Source organism: Cavia porcellus, unplaced genomic scaffold (assembly GCF_034190915.1).
Source record: "Cavia porcellus strain 051 isolate PalLab524CR breed Dunkin Hartley unplaced genomic scaffold, mCavPor4.1 scaffold_21, whole genome shotgun sequence".
Lineage (NCBI taxonomy): Eukaryota > Metazoa > Chordata > Mammalia > Rodentia > Caviidae > Cavia > Cavia porcellus.
This window is the reverse complement of record NW_026947504.1, coordinates 21,971,755-21,991,148: the sequence shown is the minus strand read 5'-3', so window position 1 is coordinate 21,991,148 and position 19,394 is coordinate 21,971,755. Positions and strand designations below refer to the sequence as shown.

Here is a 19,394-nt window from a genome sequence, read left to right as displayed (position 1 = left end):
GGTGATCACATCAGAGGAGAAACTCATTTGCCAGGGCCTAGACAACTTGCCTGAGGGAAAACAGCATCACACTGGTAGGTGTTCAAGGTAGCTGAGCCCATTGGCATCCTTTCAGGATTTTTAACCTATGTAGAATCCAGCTCTTTCACAAACATTTTTGTCTGGTGTGTGAGCCCCTTTCCAAAACCCTATTTCTTTTACAAATCAGACATTAATAGGGGCTTAATAGGAAATTAAGTTCCACTGGGCCAATACTGAGATGTTGTTGCAAAGGAGGGTGCTGGCACAAATTCTGCCTGGAGGGAGTAGTTGACAAACAGAGTAGAAAAAAGAGCAGAGTAACTACTCAAAGTCCCCCTGGACTAAGGAAGCCACTGGAGGACAGAGATTCTATATTATTTCTTTCTTTAGCCCCAGAACATAGCAGGTGCCCAGCATTCACAAAATGCTTGTAGAACTGAACTGACAATTGTAAAGAAAAAAGAAAAGGCCCTGAGGTGAAAGCCTAGTGAGTGGGGTGAAAAAACGAAGAAAAATAAGGGTTTGAGGGTACAGGAGGACTGAGCAACTTTTTCAGTGGAAGAAGAGAAAGAAAAATTACAAAAAGTAAATGGAGAATTAAATAACAAAAAGAAGACCTAACAAAAACATTCTATTTGCACACAGTCATGCACACATGTGCACATGAAAACAGTAAGGAACAATGGTCTTTAGTGATTAGAACTCACTAGAAGGTTGAAGGGTAGAGGGTGCTGTGAGGCATGCTGGTTAGTTTTAGTCCTTGCTTTTGGTAGGGAGGTGGCTGGAGGTAGCCAGAAAGACAAACACCAGCTGAACGCAGCATAGAGTGGGAGCACGACCATCAGCAAGCCAGCTTCAGGCACTCAGCTCTAGCTCCTTCCTTCAAAGAAACCTCTTGGGTTAGCCCTGTGCCACTCATTCCAAAGGAGATCTCCCCTAGCCCTATATCCCAATAAAAACCACAATCTACCTGAAAATCTGTCCTGTTGTTAATCATCTATATACAGGGAAGTAAAAGACCTGTCCCATAAATAGATTGCAAAACTGGACGGTGCTTTTTGCAAACATTAAGGTAGAAATAGCCCTGATACAGATCAGCAATGTTTTGCCCATTTCTCCATGCTGTTTTGTTTATTTTTACCTCCCGACACAGAGCCCAATATTTGTAGCATAAACTCATTATCACCTTTACGAATACTAGCAACTAATGACCAAAGCAGAAAAAAATTTACTTTATTCTTATCATTCTTTTTAAAATAGAAATAAATTCAGACCCAGTGGGCACTTGTTTTACTATCTCATTATATAGACTCAGGCCTTTAGGGAAGGAGATCATGAAGCTAACAAAATTCCATACCTTACCTATTACTTCCTGTTTTCTTCTATTTGCCAGTTTATCTAAGAGTTCAATTCTTTATCCCACAGGCAAAAAAGTACATGCTAATGCACATAAATTTAAAGAGAGACTTTTGGGTTGCTCAGAAAATAGGAAGGCGCCTGACCTTCTGCTTCACCTTTCTTTACTTGTATAACATCATTTAGTACATGAAAAAAACAGCTGAAAATCCCAGTGAGGAGCTCGGCAAGGCACAGTGACGGAAAAGGTGCATTAGAAAAAGCACTGGCAGGGGCTGGGGATTTAGCTCAGCAGCGTAAGCGCCTTCCTGGCAAGCAGGCAGTCCTGAGTTTGATCCCCGGTACCGATAAAAAGGAAAAAGACAAAAAAAGAAAAGAAAAAGCTCTGGATGCTGAGGCACGTACTGGGACCTGATCCTCTATGGGATTGCCTTTTCCATCTCTCTATTTCTCATGAGTTCATCATGATCCCTTCACACTGCTAGTGTCAGCTGATGTCAGTCAAGCAAAAAGCAAATTCCCTCTAAACACAAAATACATTATGATTATTTGTGGCTGATTCCTGTCTGCTATGAACTTGTGAACTTCTGGGGGGTTTTGCAAGAGTTGCAGCCTCAGGTTTGCATCCTCAGCCCTCAACCCTAAGCTGAAATGACACAGATGCTCAGGAAGTCTTGAATGAAACGTGAGATTGTGTCACAAACATTTTCATAACAGTGTGAGTAAGGCTCCCACATGGGGGAGGTCATCAAAAAGAAGCTCTTAATATATTTCATCAGTGAAACAGAAACAAACTACCCTCACAGTTTAGATCTGAACTCTTCCAAACATATACCAAAGTTTTTGTCCTCCATGATCTAATCTCACATGTTATTGTTTCTATCTTCAACAGCATTTTCTGACAAAGAAACTCATTTTAAATAATATTTTTTAAACATATTATCCTGTTTTAAGACAAAAGCAAAGAGGAAGGACAAGAATTAGGAAGCAGAACCAATGTTTCCGGAAGACACATACCTTCTGTATACACAAGTACAAAACTTCAACAGAGGATTGAAAACATGTATCATTTTAAATTTTGTTAAGATCATTTGGTGAGGTACTAGGGTGAAAGTCAATGATACAGCTTAAGCTTAACACACACAAGGCACTTGGTTCAATCTCAGCATCAAACAAACACAGGAAAAGACTGGGTGAGGAAAAACTGTAGAGATTGTTATATATGTTTTTCTAATGATGATACCTTTATATTGTCCTTAAGAAGTGTCTCCAAGATCAAGTATACACTTTCTTCCAGTATGTTCAACACTCTTAAAGATAGTAGAAGTAAATCTATATTTTGATTATTCATCAGTTTTGAGAATTATGGGCCAATTTATAAAATCTACTTAGATTGTTTTTGTTTTCAACTTATAACTTAACCCTGAAAATTTTAGAGTGACATATCAACTTCTCTAGTTTTATACTGTTCATTTGTGTTTGCTTGCACAAATAGTGATACCTAATACATTTTATATTTGTTTTTTCCCCAGAATTCTTTTAAAACTACTTGGCATTTTATTGTATCTGTTGAAAATTAATGTAAGGGGCTGGGGATTTAGCTCAGCGGCATAAGCGCCTGCCTTGCAAGCAGGCAGTCGTGAGTTCGATCCCTGGTACCGAAAAAAACGAAAAAGAAAATTAATGTAATTGAAAATAACTAATATTCTGCAGATTACCTTAGCTGGACACACAGAAATACCCTGTAGCACCCTGAAGAAAAGTGAGGGAACAATTGTGGAGCTCTGCACATGGAGAGAAATCCACTCCTCACTTACACCACCTCATATATCGCATTTAATACACTGCCTTTTGACCTAAAGAACGGGTGATGGTATAAATGTCAATGTATGCATTATATCAGTAAAACTTAAATTTTTTTGCTATAAAAATGAACTGGAGTTCTAATATTTTCTTCCTATATCTCTAGAGGTTAATCTTGTAAGTTCACTCTGAAAACCCAGGTCAAGCTAATCCCTAGTGTCATTTTCAACTCACGAATGAAAAGTAAATGGATGTTACATTAGAAGAGCACTGGCTCTCACTATCTGACTACTTTAAGAGCTCCAAACTCAAACCTCCTCTCTAGGGGCCTCAGAGAAACCCTCTATCCAGGAGCCACCGAGAGAAGAATCAAAAAGCTCACTGGAGGCAGTTTTCTCCCATGACGATTTACAACAGAATCTAGGTGAATCTACTTGGAGTTGGAGAACTGAGTAACATCAACAAGTCTCTGTCACAAAACAAAATTATACAGCACACATAAATTGCACTTGGAAACCTCAACAGCTGCAAGTGGGAGGGATGTGATGGGGTTATGTTTTTTCATGGTTGTTCTTTTGGACAGCTCTAATTTGTGTGTGGGGGGGCTGCATTCTACTCAGCAGAAAGTACGAGTTTTCTAAATTCATTCTTTGACACCTGGATTATTTTTCTACACGTGCCACCAGAATGGCAGGAGCTCAGGAAGGCAGTGTCTACCACTGCAGGTAGGGGTAACGAAGCCATACTCCGGGTATGGGCTGGACAACCTGGTCCAAGGATTAAGGGTGACAACAAGAATCTGAAAGGACAGTCATAAACATTAGGAAACAAATAGTTCTTCAACAGCAGGAGCTGGTTACTCATAGCCAAGGTAAGCTTGAAATAAAAACAAGCCAAAAGATGGTATCTGGAATACGTCTATCATATTTCCTTCATGAAAACGAGCTTATCTCTTGTTTTCAGAGATGTGCTAGAGAGTCTAAAGTTTCTGATTCCTTCCAGGGATTAACAATCCTACTAACCAGAATCCTTCAAATTGCTAAGGATAATTTCATCCTTGGGAAATTGGTAGATTGGCTATGTCTGTGTTTGAGGGAAGGTATTAATATATGATATAGATGTCATTTAGTTTCTCTTTCTTTGGAAAAAATTTTAACAAAACAAAAAGCACAAGAAAAATAATCAAATCTAGGTTGTTTTCTATTATTTTAAAAATTTCACCAATATTAACTATCATCTAGAGACTTAAGATAGAGAGCTGTGTCTTATTTAAAGTTATAATATGTTTCTAATAGGCCTTTTAGAAAGTGACAGGATACTCTTACATATGATATTTTTATTTGTGTTAATTCTTCATACATATGTTTACAAGTACTGGTATTCTATTTCCTACATGGAGGGGCAGAGTTATTAATGAGGTAGATCCTTCTGGGTTCCTGTTTCATGTCTGCATATTGAATTTCCTCTCATTATTTTCCCATGAAACCAGACCCTGCAAACTGCCAACCCCAGCCATCTCCCTCTGCTCAAAAACAGCTCTTGCTTCTTCTTGTGTTAAAATGCAAGAAAGTTATTGACTACTCTTGCACAGAATTTGTGATCAGCACATTTATTTGAGCTCTTTCATACAACACAGGTAAAAGAAACAGCATTTTAAAAAGTCAACCAGCAACCTGGTGAGAACTGCCTTACAATTAAAAGTTTCTAATTTTACACACTAATTTTCCATCTTTCTACTTACAAAAAGGAAAAATAACCAACAAATTTCAAAGATGATTGAAATCATACAGTGTTAAACACTAAAACAAGTCGATAGAAATGGTCCAGTGTTCCGTTCTTTCTCAAAGGAAGACGGTAAGGTTCAGAAAGAACCCTGGTGAATTCCACTATCCTCTAGAGTTAAAGCCAGAGCCAGGGACAACTTTTAGGGTTCTGCCTTGGATCAAAGCAAAATGGAGGATCCAGTCATTTATATTGACTTCAGAGAGAAATGTCACAACAGCAACCAAAAATAGGCAATCAATTTCATACCGTGGTAAGGGGTCCTGCAAGCAAGGCATATAAAGATTTAAATTTATTAGTTATTCATACATTCTTGAAATGGGAACCCAAATCTAAACTTTTATGTCAAAACAATAATGTATTTCCCACACTCCTAGATATTTTCCAGGATGTTCCGACCAACCTCTGACAGTTTACATCCTCTGACAAGAGGGCTAGACAATGAGCTAACTCTACCATTCACAACCAGCTGCCTCTGTGACGGCTGAGACCCAGGCCAACTGTCAAATCAACTGTCACATATCTTATGTGTTCTCCTATCCAAAGTCAACAGATCACTTACTGCCACGAGGGGTTTCCATTCTGTAGAGCTATCTGTGCTTCCAATCCCTTTCCCCAATATACTGTGCTTGAGGGATGCAGGTTCTATGTTTAATTGGAAAAAGGAATATAGATTAAAAACACTGTCAAAATATCTGTCTGTTGAGAAACATCATTCAGCATGAAAAGAAATTTTGATAAGTTTACAATATGCATGATCCTTCAGGTCTTTACGCAAAGTGAAAAGGGTCTGTCACAAAAAGACAGTATGATTCCACTTAATCATAGGGACAGAAAGGAGAGCAGTGGTTGTCAGAGCCTATGGCAGGAGAGAACAGGAATTACTATTTACTGGGTACAGAGTTTTTGTTTTACGAGACAAAGAGAATTCTGGAGATAGATGGTGGTGACAGTTGCACATCATAAGAAATATATTTAACACCTCTGAACTGCACACTTTAAAATGATAAAGATGATGAATGTTATCTCATGTTTGTATTTTATAGTAATAAAATAATACATTAAAAATACCTTTTTCATTGAGAGTTTCTACCACTCACTTTCCTTTTTAAAACTGTAACATACATGAAATAATCCTAGTTCAAAATACAGTGTTTTATCTGTTAATAGTTTTTGAAAATACAAGTCAAGAAAGTGTCTAGGAAAATTGTCCACTCAGAGTATACTGAGCCCATGACTAGTATGGTTCTGTGAAGGACTCTGTGCTGGGAATGAATGAATAAAGCGCTAACAACAGATCCAAATTCAATCATCACGGCATGCCTCTGTCTACTCATCCAAATAACCGCATGCTCTTTGGGCATGTGTTCAGCCACTTAATCTACCACTAAGGGATGGTTACACTCAGAACCCAAGGCTCTATTTTAGTCTGAGCAAAAAAAAGCTATTATTTCTCATCAGAGCAGAGTCGGGAGAGCACTGCTTTTCTTCCCTAGCCTTTTGCTCTTAAAAGTTAGCATACATTAAATATACTTGCAAAAATCAGATACCTTCTGTGATGAAAATTCCCACATATAAATAATAAATCGTCCTAAGATAAACCTTCCTTATAATAAATCTGCCTAAGGAGAAAAATGAAAGGTAACTGGATTCCCTCAAAGTGTATCCCTCAGGTCTGATCTATCATACTCTCAAATATGAAGATAAAGAAGAATTTAAGAGAGTCTGTCTTTAACAGGTTGGTTATTTCTTGTTAAAATTTCAAATACAGGGAATTCCTGTGTATACTTTTAGAGCATAAAGGCTGATATTTTAATTGGCAGAGGTCTTTCAATTATTTTTAACAAATGAGGAAGTGAGTTACCCAGAAACAAATGGGGATGACAGATTAAAGGCTAGCCTGGCTAATACTTTCAAATATGTTTAAAGTTAGTTATACCCTGTTGAGTCCCTCTACTTCTTTAGACAACTAGATAGCTACTGCAGCAAGCTGGCGAGACACATTGCTTGGGCCGCTAATCTTAGCTGTGACATTTCTTGTCTCATGTTCTACCATCAGTGGTGACCTACTTGCTCTATCACACGGCTTCCCAACTGGGGCTTTTGATGCACACACATGGGAAACACAATTATTTTTATATTTAGCACAAAACGTAGCCGTGAGCCATTTCAAATGATTTCCAGCTCAGGATATCCATACTAATCTTAATTTGTGGTCATTTTTTTGGCTTGGTCATTTTGAAACACACATTTATGATTCATTAAAAGCAAGATTGCATCTTTTTAAAAAAAAATTAAAGCAACCTGTAAAAATACTAGATAATGTCAGTATCTAATAAACTGAAAAACAGCAAAAATGCAAAAAAATGTGTCCTAGTTACTTATCTTTTTTCAAGAACAGGTCACAACCAACATTCATTGAAAATAATAGGAAACAATACTGCTAATATCATTTAGGTCTGGAATTGTTATAAAAATTAAAATAACTTTTTAAAAAGGTACACCAGAACTAATACTCAGAGAGAGAACAGGAATGTACGAAAAGAGACACAAGTTTTTATGAGTTAAAAATAAGGTCAAAACCTAAAACTCACTGAAAAACAATGCATTAGAAGATATAAATAGCTAGCAAGAAAATCTTTCATACAATAAAAAATGCCTGAGGATAACTCCATAATGCTGTTTTACTAGGCAAAGTTTATACTGTCATCATTAGCTTTCAAAACTAAGAAAGACATGGGCCAGGGATATAGCTCAGCAGCATAAATGCCTGCCTAGCAAGCATGAGGTCATGAGTTCAATCCCTGGAACCACCAAAAAATAAAAAATAAAAACCAAAACCAAAACCCTAAGAGAAACATCTTTCAGGAAGATACCTAGAAGGGAAACATCTAAGTCAAATGACATTTTTAGTTTTAGATTTTTGAGGAATTATTATACTGATTTCCACAGTAGTCATATTAATTTACATTCTTATCAACAATATAAAAGTGATCCTCATTGCAAATTATAAATAAAGAGCAAAATCAAAGGTAGATAATAGAAAGTAGGGAGATACATCTTTTTCAAATGATAAACATATGAAGAAAAGGAGTGGGGGGGGAGACATGAAAAAAGGAATTAAAATGTGCTATGTACACATACCAACTCCGTACAATGAATGTAAACATTATGTTACTATAACAAAAACTTTGTGTGTGTGTGTGTGTGTGTGTGTGTGTTTGGTACCAGGGGTCGAAGTCATGACCTAGTGCTTGCCAGGCAGGCGCTTATGCCACTGAGCAAAATCCTTAGCCCTTAATAAAACATTTTTAAAAATTGTCTTTTCTTGTTAGCTTTGATCTGCAAACTCTCAAAAAATGAACAAAGGATTCAACATTCTAATTTAGAGAATACTAGTTTTATGTCACTTGTGAATAAGCAAATCCCTAACAATCGAATCTCCAAAACAGATGTCAGGATTCTGCAATACACCTATTTAAGTGAATTTCTGAAACTTTAGGGCTATACCAAGCTCAAAAGCAGTGGCTTTTGTGAATCATACAGGACCTTTCAAGTCAGTGGAATGCACATGGAAATGCACATATGCACATGTTCCACTTTGCATTTGCCAAAGAAGCTTCACCACCATCTCTCGAAAGTACTTGGGAAATAGTCCAGCAATATGTGCGTACGCTTTATAGATTCTTTCCCATCACTTCTGCTTTTGGTATACATTTTCTGTAACCTCATGCTGCTTCTCACCCACACAGCCTTGAAAGAAAAAAAAGGAGAAAGCTTCCATTGATCCGTAAAAGGGCCAATCTATTGTGTATGAAAACTACTCTCCCACAGGCACGCTCTCGAGCTCCACAGACCTCTGGAACTTAGTAACATACACTGACCCAGCCCTTTAATTACTGCCCCCATTTTCACCAGGAATTCCGATGAACTCTCACACAATTACACACCTAACTCTGCTCAGGTTATAAAGGAAGATAAAATGAGGAAGGGAGGGGTTCCCACAAGGCGAAGTCAGAAAGAAAGCACAGTGAAAACATCATGGCTTTTCTTTCCTCTTCATTTTTCCTACTTGCTTCTGAGGCATAACAAAAATCAATCTATAAGAACTGGATTAAAATTTACTTTCAAATACAGATTTATTTTACTCATCATAATCTGTTTTTGGGAATATGACACAGGGAATTTAGCTCAGCAGTGTATTTCACTATGGAAATAGAAAACAACATCAAATAGACCAATCCTCTGTGTGGAGACCTTGTAGCTTTGGAGATCACCAGGGGAAGGAGGAAGAGGAAGAGGAAGGGGGGAGTTCCTGTCCAGCGATGATTTATTTAATTGAGTGGCAGTATCATACTGCCAGCCTCCAAAATAACGCCTCATAGCATTAGTTAGTAAATGATACCTCAGAACAACAGTGAAAGAAAACTGAAGATCCACTTTAGTGGTGAGAGGGACTGCCAGGGCTAAAGGACTTTAGAGGGAAGCCCTTTGCTTTGTTTCTCTCAATTCCTTCCAAATTATTAAGTGAAGAAAAGCTATTTTTCAATTTGAACCTTCACAATTACTTTAGAATAATTAAGGATACAGTTCTAAGAAGAAATTGCTTTAGTGGATACATGGTTCAAATGAAAAAGAATTATTGCAGAAAAAATAATTTTACTGTGTAAGTGAATTTGCTACTATAAATTATCATGTAAGTATAATTCTTTCAGCGTATGATACAGCCTTAAAAGCACTGATGTCTTTAAAATTATAATAATAAAAACACTGAAGCATTACTAAAATTTCTCCCTTGTACTAGGCCTTTTTCTACCTTTCCTTCCTTTCTTTCTTTCCCAATTCTGGGCACTGAATCCAGGACCTTGACAATGAACTACACTCCCCAGCCCTTTTTTATTTTTTATTTTTCTCACTTAGGCACCTAAGATGGGTTCAAGGCTGGCCTTGAACAGTCACAATCTTCCTGCCTCAGCCTTCCTAGTGCTAGGATTATAGATGCATGCCACTACATCCTGCTTAGTTTTCAATTATTTATTTATTTAGGTACTGGAGATTGAACTCATGACCTTGCGCTTGAAAGGCAGTCACACTGCCACTGAGCTATATTCCTGACCACCTATTTTTCAATTTTTATAAGAAAAAAATCTAAGATGGATATTTTCAGGCTTAAATGACAATTGGGATTTTACCTTATACTTGAAGTAGGAAATGAAGACTATGGATTTTTATTTCCAAACACTCATTCATTAACTTATTCATTTGTTCTTTCATTTGTCTTATGAATACAGCTAAAGTTTTTGCCCTCGTGCAATTGATATTCTAGTGGACGAGACAGATAAAAATAAGTACACAAATGAGTAAACCACATAAGATTGTGATAAGACTATAAAGAAAACAAAACCGGGGCAGAGATGGAGAATCAAGGTGGGAGCAGTGGATCTCCTCAACAGATAATTAAGTCAGTCCTCAGACGTACGTACATGTGAAAGGCAGACGTTGAAAGGCCAGGACAGAAACGATGGAGCCGTAGAAGCTGACCATAGATGACCCAATCAGAGGGAAGCACCAATGCAAAGGGTCACAAGTGAGAATAAGAATGACTTACTAGACCAACAACAAAGAAGTCGTGTGGCTGGAGATCTGAGTGAGGGAAAGAAGGTTAACAGTGAGATCAGAGAGCTGGGCAGGGCCTCATCACGTAAGTGCTGTAGGAACAGAGGTCCAGAGACTCTTCCAAGCAAAGGGAAACCACGGAGAATAGGAGGGGACATGAGCATACGGACCTAAGTCCAAACCCGAACTTAGGTACTTACTAGTTGTGTGACCTAAGCAAATTTCTAGCTTCTGTTGGATGCTAAAGTCCTAATACATAAAATGGTGTGCAATATAAAGTGGCTGGTTACAATAGTCTTGTTAACATGATACATAGGTAATAAACAATTTTTATATTCGAATAGACTTATACCACAAGATAATACTCCAGAAATAAAGAACTACTGAGAAATAGGCAAATTATTTTCATTTTTATTCTGTAAAGAGTATATACTTAGTAAGCACAAACAGATATAAATTAGTACATTTCAATTCATCAGGGTTCATTGTGGTTCTAATCAGAATAATGATTGGTCTTGGCTCACCTCGCTGTCCCTACTTAGCCTGCATTGTGGCTTTTTTCTCTGTCTATCTAGGCCTTGCCATTTGTATCCAGCAATGTATAGTAGTTCAGTGATACCCATCAACCTCACAGCAGTCATGAGGGAACTTCATAGCTATTTTCCAAATCACAACATAGCATAGACACCATTCCCTGCCAATATCCATCCCTTTCCATACTTCCCCCAACACACACACACACACACACACACACACACACACACACACGTTTCTTGCTAACAGAATCTTGATTTTGTTTAAGTTCAGTTCCTCCTCGCTCAGGCAATGGTCCTTTGCTACTGACTGACTGAGAGATGGGTTTGTGATCCAGTTCTCTAGGACTTTTCTTTTTTTTCTTTTTTTCTTTTTTTGGTATCGGGGATCAAACTCACAACCTCACGCTAGCCAGGCAGGTGTTTATGCTGCTGAGCTAAATTCCCAGCCCTCTCCAGGAGTTTTCTAAGAACTGTTTTCGTATTTTGGAATAATGATTTTGGAATGGGGGATTAATCTCATTTTCTGTGCTTTGGATATAGTCATGTCTGTAATGATATCTAAAATCTGCAGTCATCTTGCAAATAGAAAAGGACCTGTTCTACAGTGAAATGATCACCAAGGACAACACAGACAGGGATCAAAGGGCCCTATATCCTTGATAACGTCATGTGCTATTGGATCAACTAATCTGACCATGGATCTTATTTCTTATATGAATAGTATATTCCTCCTTCTTTATGTCAATTTGATTTGGAGTCTCTTGTTTTGCATGCAGAAGATCTAGCAAGATGTCACAGTACCTTCATGTGGGCCTTAATTTAAAGAAACTACTCATTTTTCTGTCTCTGAGAAATTTAGATCTGGAACTAAGACTCTGGGGTCAAAAAACTCTAAGAACCCTGGGATATAGAATAGCCCTTTGATGTGCAAAACTGAGATGGTCACCCAGAAAAGCCCAAGGGGGAAACACTCGAGAAATCACCGCATGAAGATGGCACTTTGGCACAAGTTGCCAATTCCAAATAGCGTCTCTGTGGCTTTCCTATCTGTTTAAAAACTTTTAGCTCTTACTTTTTCTGTTCTTCTCCCAAGATCTAGATGAAGAATATATTCCACAGATCTTTTGTTCTCTAAGGCTGTCATCTTAGCCCTTGCAAGAGTTGTCACAGACATCATGTAAAACCAAAACAGGTCCCAGGTACAGGTCAGATTTAGGGAAGCAAAAGCAATGTCATACTCCCTGGGTCAAGAGTACTAGGCAGATGAAGCACTCCAGAGAAGATGTGAGAGTTCAAGTCAAAGAGATAGACTTACCTGGAAAAAAGGAGGAAAACAACCTGACCATTTTCTGTGGATTGTATTCCCTCAAAATTCATATGCTGAAAATTAATCTTCAGTATTGATAATGTTGGAAAGTGAGGCATGTGGAAAGTGGTTAGGTCATGAGAGTGGGGCCTTCATGAATGGACTAATGCACTCATATAAGAGACCCTAGCGGGCTAGCTAACCCCTTAAGCCATGTGAGGTTACGGTGAAAATGTGCAGTCTCTGAGGTTCTGGCTGAATCTGCTAGCACTTTGATCTTGAAATGCTCATCCTCCAGAACTATGAGAAATAAATTTCAGGTGTTTATAAATTACCCAATCTAAAGTACTTTGTTATGGCAGCCAAAACAGACTGAGATACCATGAAGAACACTGGCTACTCTTTTCAGCTATGTAGAGTTTTTTTTAAAGGTGAAAAGATTGTCGTAAAATAAAATAATTATTTTACAAAAGAAATGGAAAAGGTGGAGGGAAGGCCTGGAGTAGAATTATTGCTTAGGGAACAGATGGCAGGGATTGGGAATGAAATTAATAAAAGTACATAAATGTCTAATGGTTCACAGTAAGAAAAAAACCAATATGGCTTTAAACCAAATTAAACATTCCAACCTAGTAAGTATCCTTTCTCCATGAAAATTATAGAATTATAAATCTAGCACATAATGGAGAGCAAAACAGTAATGTACTCAGGTTTTATAATTTTATACAGTGTTTGAGAAACATTACTCAGAAAACGAGATGAACATTGTAACTGGTGAAAATGCCCTAGAGGCCATAATTAAAACACAGTAGTAAATGGTGCCTTAGTTCTTGAAAGGGTCACTATCAGGATTCCACTTAATGTCTCTATTACTTCATAAGAAAAGTGGAAATTCACTTACTGTGAGAATGGCATCTAATTGTGAGATGTTGCCAGGGCACAAGAAAGTTTGGAAAAATACATGAACAAGTTAGAAATAATACAATTTAATCAGGTAGCTCAGAAAGGAAGATGAATGAAGAACAGAAAACTGAAACCCACTAACAGTAATTCTGAAGGGAAAGAAAATATGACAACTGTTGACATTACATACAATGCAATAGCCCAATCTTGAAAGAAACAGGCAGCAGTTACTGAGAACAACAAATTAAGTAAACAAAACATGCATCGGTCTATAAGTCATGTTTTTAAACAAGTCAAAGGAGGGTTGTCCTTCTCCCTATGCTGCATGTAGGGGTTTGGTTTCTGTAGAAAGCTTCATTTCATTGGCTGCAATGACAAGTTAGCTGTTGTCCGTGGAGCCCTCTGATCTTGTGCTTCAGTGATAGGAAAGTGAGGAGTTGGTAATTGTGATTAAATAGGTAAAGAGGAGTGTCACTGGCAGGTATGGGCAATATTGGTGAAAATGAAGCTCTTGTGAGGCTAACTACTTCTGCATTCACTTAAAGCTGTCAAAACATGCAATATATTCCATCATAAATACATACTGGAATTCTCTGAAAATCCTTTGACAATGGTCAAAAATGCCATTACTCTTCCAGGCAAAAGATTAATGGTCACAGTGATTATAATTCACCTTTTTTATAAAGTGGAGTCCTTACCTGAAAAGGGAAAGAGAGTATCAAACAAAGAAAAACCTGATTGAAAGATAGAAACTGAATTAAGAAGAGAAGTTGAAATTGAGGACACTTAAAAGGTTAAGGAATATACAACGTATAAGAGAAAGAAGATTTGGTATCTAGACCACTGAAAGGCAGACCTGAGAAAATGCACACCCCAGGAAGAACATTTGAATTTTCCTCACTGCAGAGAAGGAAATGAGCCTCTACACCCTCACCTGAAGCTTTCCTTCAGGCTTTCCCAGACACCTTGAGATGTACAGAGACAAGTACTCTTGATTAATAAAACACAACAGAAACACAATAGAAAACACAATTAATAAAACAGTGTTGGAGCTCATGACCTAATCCAAGGTTGCTCAACTACTCTGTGGCCTTTAACACCTAAATACCTTTCAGAGTTAATCATTCAATTTTCTAATATATACTTGGCAGGAATAACAAGAGAACACCTATATTAAGTGAGGCACAATCTTCTAGATAAGACAGAAAATTAGGACTCATCTCCTGTAAATTCCAGGTCTCCATAAACTCTAACATAAAACATTATCCTAATGACCTTGAATTCAGGCAGTTGTGCTTAATTCAACTGAACGGTGAACTCTACCTTGACCCAAGGTCTGTACATAACCATATGCAGCTTCCAGGACTAGCACTCACATAAGTCACTAGACAATGTGATAAATAAGACTATGTTGGAGGCACTTCCTGAAGAAAACAAGATTTATAAATGAAAACTATTACAAATATTAGTCTCTAAACTAAAAGTCTATCACAATTATTTTAAAAAGTTTTCACCTCACCCTCAGTTTTGCATACCAGCAGCCTTGAGGCACAGCGCCATCTTGCTCTTCAATGTCCACAAAACCACTCACTGCCAAAGCTACATAGTAACCCACATTGTATAGTGAATGGAACTAAGCCACGTGCAGCTTTAAAAGATGTCAGAGTGAGGCTGTCCAAAGCATCTAAGTAAGGCCCATGAATCAGCTACCTTTCAAGACAGAAGGGTATGTGAACCGAAGAGGAGGCATGGGCAACAGCCCTGAAGAAAGCGGGTAGCAGATATCCTCAAGGAGCCACACAGAAAGGCAGTGGAGGAGATACGATGTGAATGAAGCAAAGGGACTTTGAAAAGGTCTGGGTAGGTATAGATGAGCATTCTGCGAAGTGTTACTGTTGACACTAAAGCTCAAAGTGGAGTTCTGCATTCCAGCTATTACTACAATTCAGACTTTTGGTGGATATCTTTCTTCATGCACATCCTTGAAAGATGTTCTCTTACAATTCTTTGTGGCCTCTAGTGAATCTAGCAACTAGTTGCTGAGTAACCATTCGTGAGAATCCACAAGACAAAAAGTGTGGTCTCTGCCTTCAAGGGGCTCCCAGTCTGAACAGAGAATACAGGAGATAAGGGCTCTCCCTAGGAGGATACCAGGCTAAAGGGGAAGTCAGGAAAGCCTTCCAAAGGTGTGAATCCTTGAATTCTGATGTAGCTAAGCAAGAGAGAGGTACTACCCATGATAGTGCTTAATTAGTATTTGGTAATTAATTATGGTTCATTTTGCTTTGTAATGATTACCTAGAAGAATATTTAAGGCTGGAAGGTAGCTATTAACACCTTTATCTAATAGTTGTCAATTACAAAGATAAATCTATCCATTTCAGTGTTCAAGGGTATAATCTGAAAAGAACATTGTATCTTTTCTTTGGCTGGGGATGAGGAGTACACTCACAATTTTTCCAATTACAAGGCATCTTCTTGTTCTATATATTTCACAGCAAAAGTTTTAAAACCCTTCAAAAAGAGCACATTTTGCTCATTTGAAATATGTGTGTATATTTTAGCATAAAATATACTTGGCAGCTCCTAACATAATTGGATGGTTACACCTTGCAAAAACTTGATTTCTTTTTAATCAAATTTTTAGAACCATACTGGGTTTCCTGCCAGTGCAGCAACAGTGAGCAGTAAATACATCATTAGATCAATGGTGGTCTGATGATGGATCACTCAAAAGATACTTCCAGCCAAGAAGAGTAAGACCAAAAGCATCTCTGTGCAGATTAATAAAATATTGTTTAAAACACACACACTGTTAATATAACAAAGAAGAAAACACTATACAGTAGTGATATTGATCATGGGTTTTCCTAAGTACTAGAGAGCAGCCACACTATTATATGTGCCTCTGATTAGACTCAGAGATGAGAAGAAAAGCTATAAAAAAAGGAACTAACCAGGGGAAGGCCTGCTGCTATAATAAATTATTTAAAGCCAGCAGGGTGAGCAGGTTGTAAAGACAGTATAAAACAGAATCAATGCCCAAAGAAACCCCAAACCATCCACACCTCTATAAATTTCTTACCACTCTGTCTGGCACTTTACTAGAGGTATTTCTTTCCCACATGCTCTGCCTCCCACCCCCACTCCTGATCCTTCACGTCTGGCCCACTTCTTTTCTCAGAGCTTAACATTTGTTTTTCTTGTGTAACTCAGGATCTGTTGTCTTCTGTTATGTTTTCCACTTGTATTAGGAGTGTCTGTGAGGCTACAGACATGCATCTGTCACTTCATTCATCTGGATCTTAAATTTCTCAGTGACACTATAAGCTGACTTTAATATCATCCTTTACCATCTTCTATTTTTTTTACTATAGTTATCATTAAATCTACAAAGCTAAAACCAAAGTAAAACTTTTCCAGCTCAATAACTGCTCTCTGTTACTAGACCCAAACTCGTCAGCAAAGATAGGAGCCTAAAGGGGTATTCTGAGAGCAGTAGTTAAAACAGGTAAATTTTAAATATTAGATGTTAAGAAGACAGATTGACTCGAAAAGTGAACATTTTACAAGTAGATTTCACCATGAGAATAAGGGTTAAAAAAAAAAAAAGAGTCCAAAACTTGCAAAGAATTTTTCAAATGAAAGCTAGATGCCAGAAATATGCCATGGCAAGAAAAAAAACTTAGTGTTACACACACACTTGCAATGTCCCGTGGCCCAGTTACAAGAGAAGTCACATTTTATTGTAGGCCTTTTTTTTTTTTTTTTTTTAAACTAGGTACAAATCAGGGCCACTGTATGATCAGGAGCTGTGGAATACCTTACGGTTCTCAACCTCTCTAAGTCTATCGAATCATGCTGAAGCTAGGCAAATGAAATGTAAGTAATGTCTCACCAGTGTAAAAACGTAAGCAGAATAACCTGGCTGTAGACAAAATAGCACAGGGTTAAATACACATCTAGAGAATTCTTCACATAGTCTTTACTCCTGTCAAGCTCTATGACCTTTAGCAAATTGTCTTTCTAGGTCAGGGTTGAGTGGTTAAGGCGAGGCTCACGGTGGTTAACTTTATAAAGATAACTGTTTTGAAATCATATTCCATATTTTAAAAATGAAAGAAAAGGGTTAATGATATGAATGACACGAATGACTAAGCCTAATCCTATCATCTCACCACTCCACTAAATAAAAAACAGTTCAAAACATAAGGCAAATTTCTCAATCATTGGTGTCATCTTTGAATATGAAAGACAGGATCTAAATATTATTCTTTTATAGCTGCAGTTTGCTCATCTGGAACAAAGTGAGTAAAAAAAATCACTGTCCTCAAAAGATTGTTACGAAAATGATCTATCAATGTGCCTGCCAAATGTTTCTTTAAACAGAAATTGCTCTGTAAAAGTCCCAGTGATGATCCAATGGCTTGGCACGATCCAAATTCAGTGCCCCAGCATGTCCCTTTGTCTTCATGGAAGTAAAAATTCCAGGCACTTCTGACCTCTGTGAAGTTATTTGGGCCTTTTGGTACTTGAATATTAGAAAGAGAGAATGAGTCTACGGCCATACCACCCTGAACGCGTCAGATCTCGTCTGATCTCAGAAGCTAAGCAGGGTCGGGCCTGGTTAGTACTTGGATGGGAGACCGCCTGGGAATACCGGGTGCTGTAGGCTTAAAAAAGAAAAAAAAAAAAAAAAAAAAAAGAAAGAGAGAATGACAACTTCTGCTAGATCCATTCTCTTTCAAACCTTATTTAAGAGTTTTATATGGAAAATTATGCCAGTCCGATATGGGAGAATAGAATCCAGATGTCAACACCAAACAATAAATAAAAAAACTAATTGATAATAATCAAAATCCACACTGATTTCAGTGAAAAGATAGCAATTCTCAACCCATTCTCTTTGATGATGAGAAAATCCATCTAGTTAATTGAGCGACTCAAAATACTTCTAAGGTGATTGTCAGAAGACAATTTCCCTGAGTTTAAAGGTAGATAGCTGGCTGGCTGACAGCAGAGCAGGCCTCATCTTCCCAAGGAGATACCTGACTTGCACAAGTCTGCACTAGCCCAGCAGAAGTGTATACTGTGGTGAGAGCCCCAAGTCTACAGGGGCTTTTAATGAGACAAAAGTGTCTTCTCTCCTACTCTCCAGGGAAAAATGACCAACATCTACACTACAGTTGGCCAAGTCATCTCAGAGCTTCTAAGGAGCCCACAGTTTTGGAAGTAGGTGGTGAAGGGGTCAAAGTTAGGGAGGGTCTTAACCTAAGACTTCCTTAAAATTGGGGCCAACTTGGAATAGGAATAGCTAAGAATTCTTTAACATCTCCAAACACAGGACAAAAGGGGCCCATTTTTATGGAAAGAGAGTCAATGCATTACAGCACTTACAAATTTCACAGGCCATTAAGTGCCACCTGGAAATTTCTAAATTAAGTATTTGTTGAATCAATTCAAAGCCTATGTTCTTTTATATGTAAACAACACTCCATTATTTTTTGAAATATGGTTCCCTGGTATGAGAATAATTTAGGGATGCTTGTTGAAAATGCAGTTTCCTAAATCCTACCTAGATCCCAGAATTGAATCCCTAGGACTGGAGTTTAGCTCAAGAAATGAATTTCTTAAAGAGACCACAGTAGACTAGAGTGATTATCAAAGTCAAAGAATTACTGTGTCTATGGAACTCATCACAAATTTAGACACACATATATTAAGAATCTGCAATAGTTAAGATAATTATATGACTAATGTCCATTAGTTCACTGAAAAGATTTGTGCTTATATTGTTTGATCAACTTTTCACCTGTATCTTGTAATCTAAGCACCTACTTTGAAGATAACAATGTATTAACCATGGTTACTCTCCTATGATGTTTTGAAATTTTGTATCATTGATTGTATTGTCTCTTTAAAATAAAAAGAATTCACATATTTTCCAAAAATATTTATGTACCATAAAAGCAAAAATACTTTTTATGATGAGTTCTTAAAAAACATTCCAATTTTTTCTACTTACATATAATGAACATCACTATTAACATGTAATTACCAGCACAAAATTA

General features: G+C 37.5%; 1 protein-coding gene and 1 non-coding gene across 4 annotated transcripts in view; one reads left to right on the top strand and one right to left on the bottom strand.

Annotated features, from left to right (window-relative positions):
• Marchf3 (membrane associated ring-CH-type finger 3) overlaps positions 1-19,394 on the bottom strand; it is a 141,238-nt gene that overhangs the window by 119,680 nt on the left and 2,164 nt on the right. The window lies entirely within an intron of this gene.
• On the top strand, positions 17,880-17,998 carry LOC111753763 (5S ribosomal RNA). The gene has a single exon (XR_002788550.1). It is a non-coding gene; the product is annotated as a 5S ribosomal RNA (ribosomal RNA).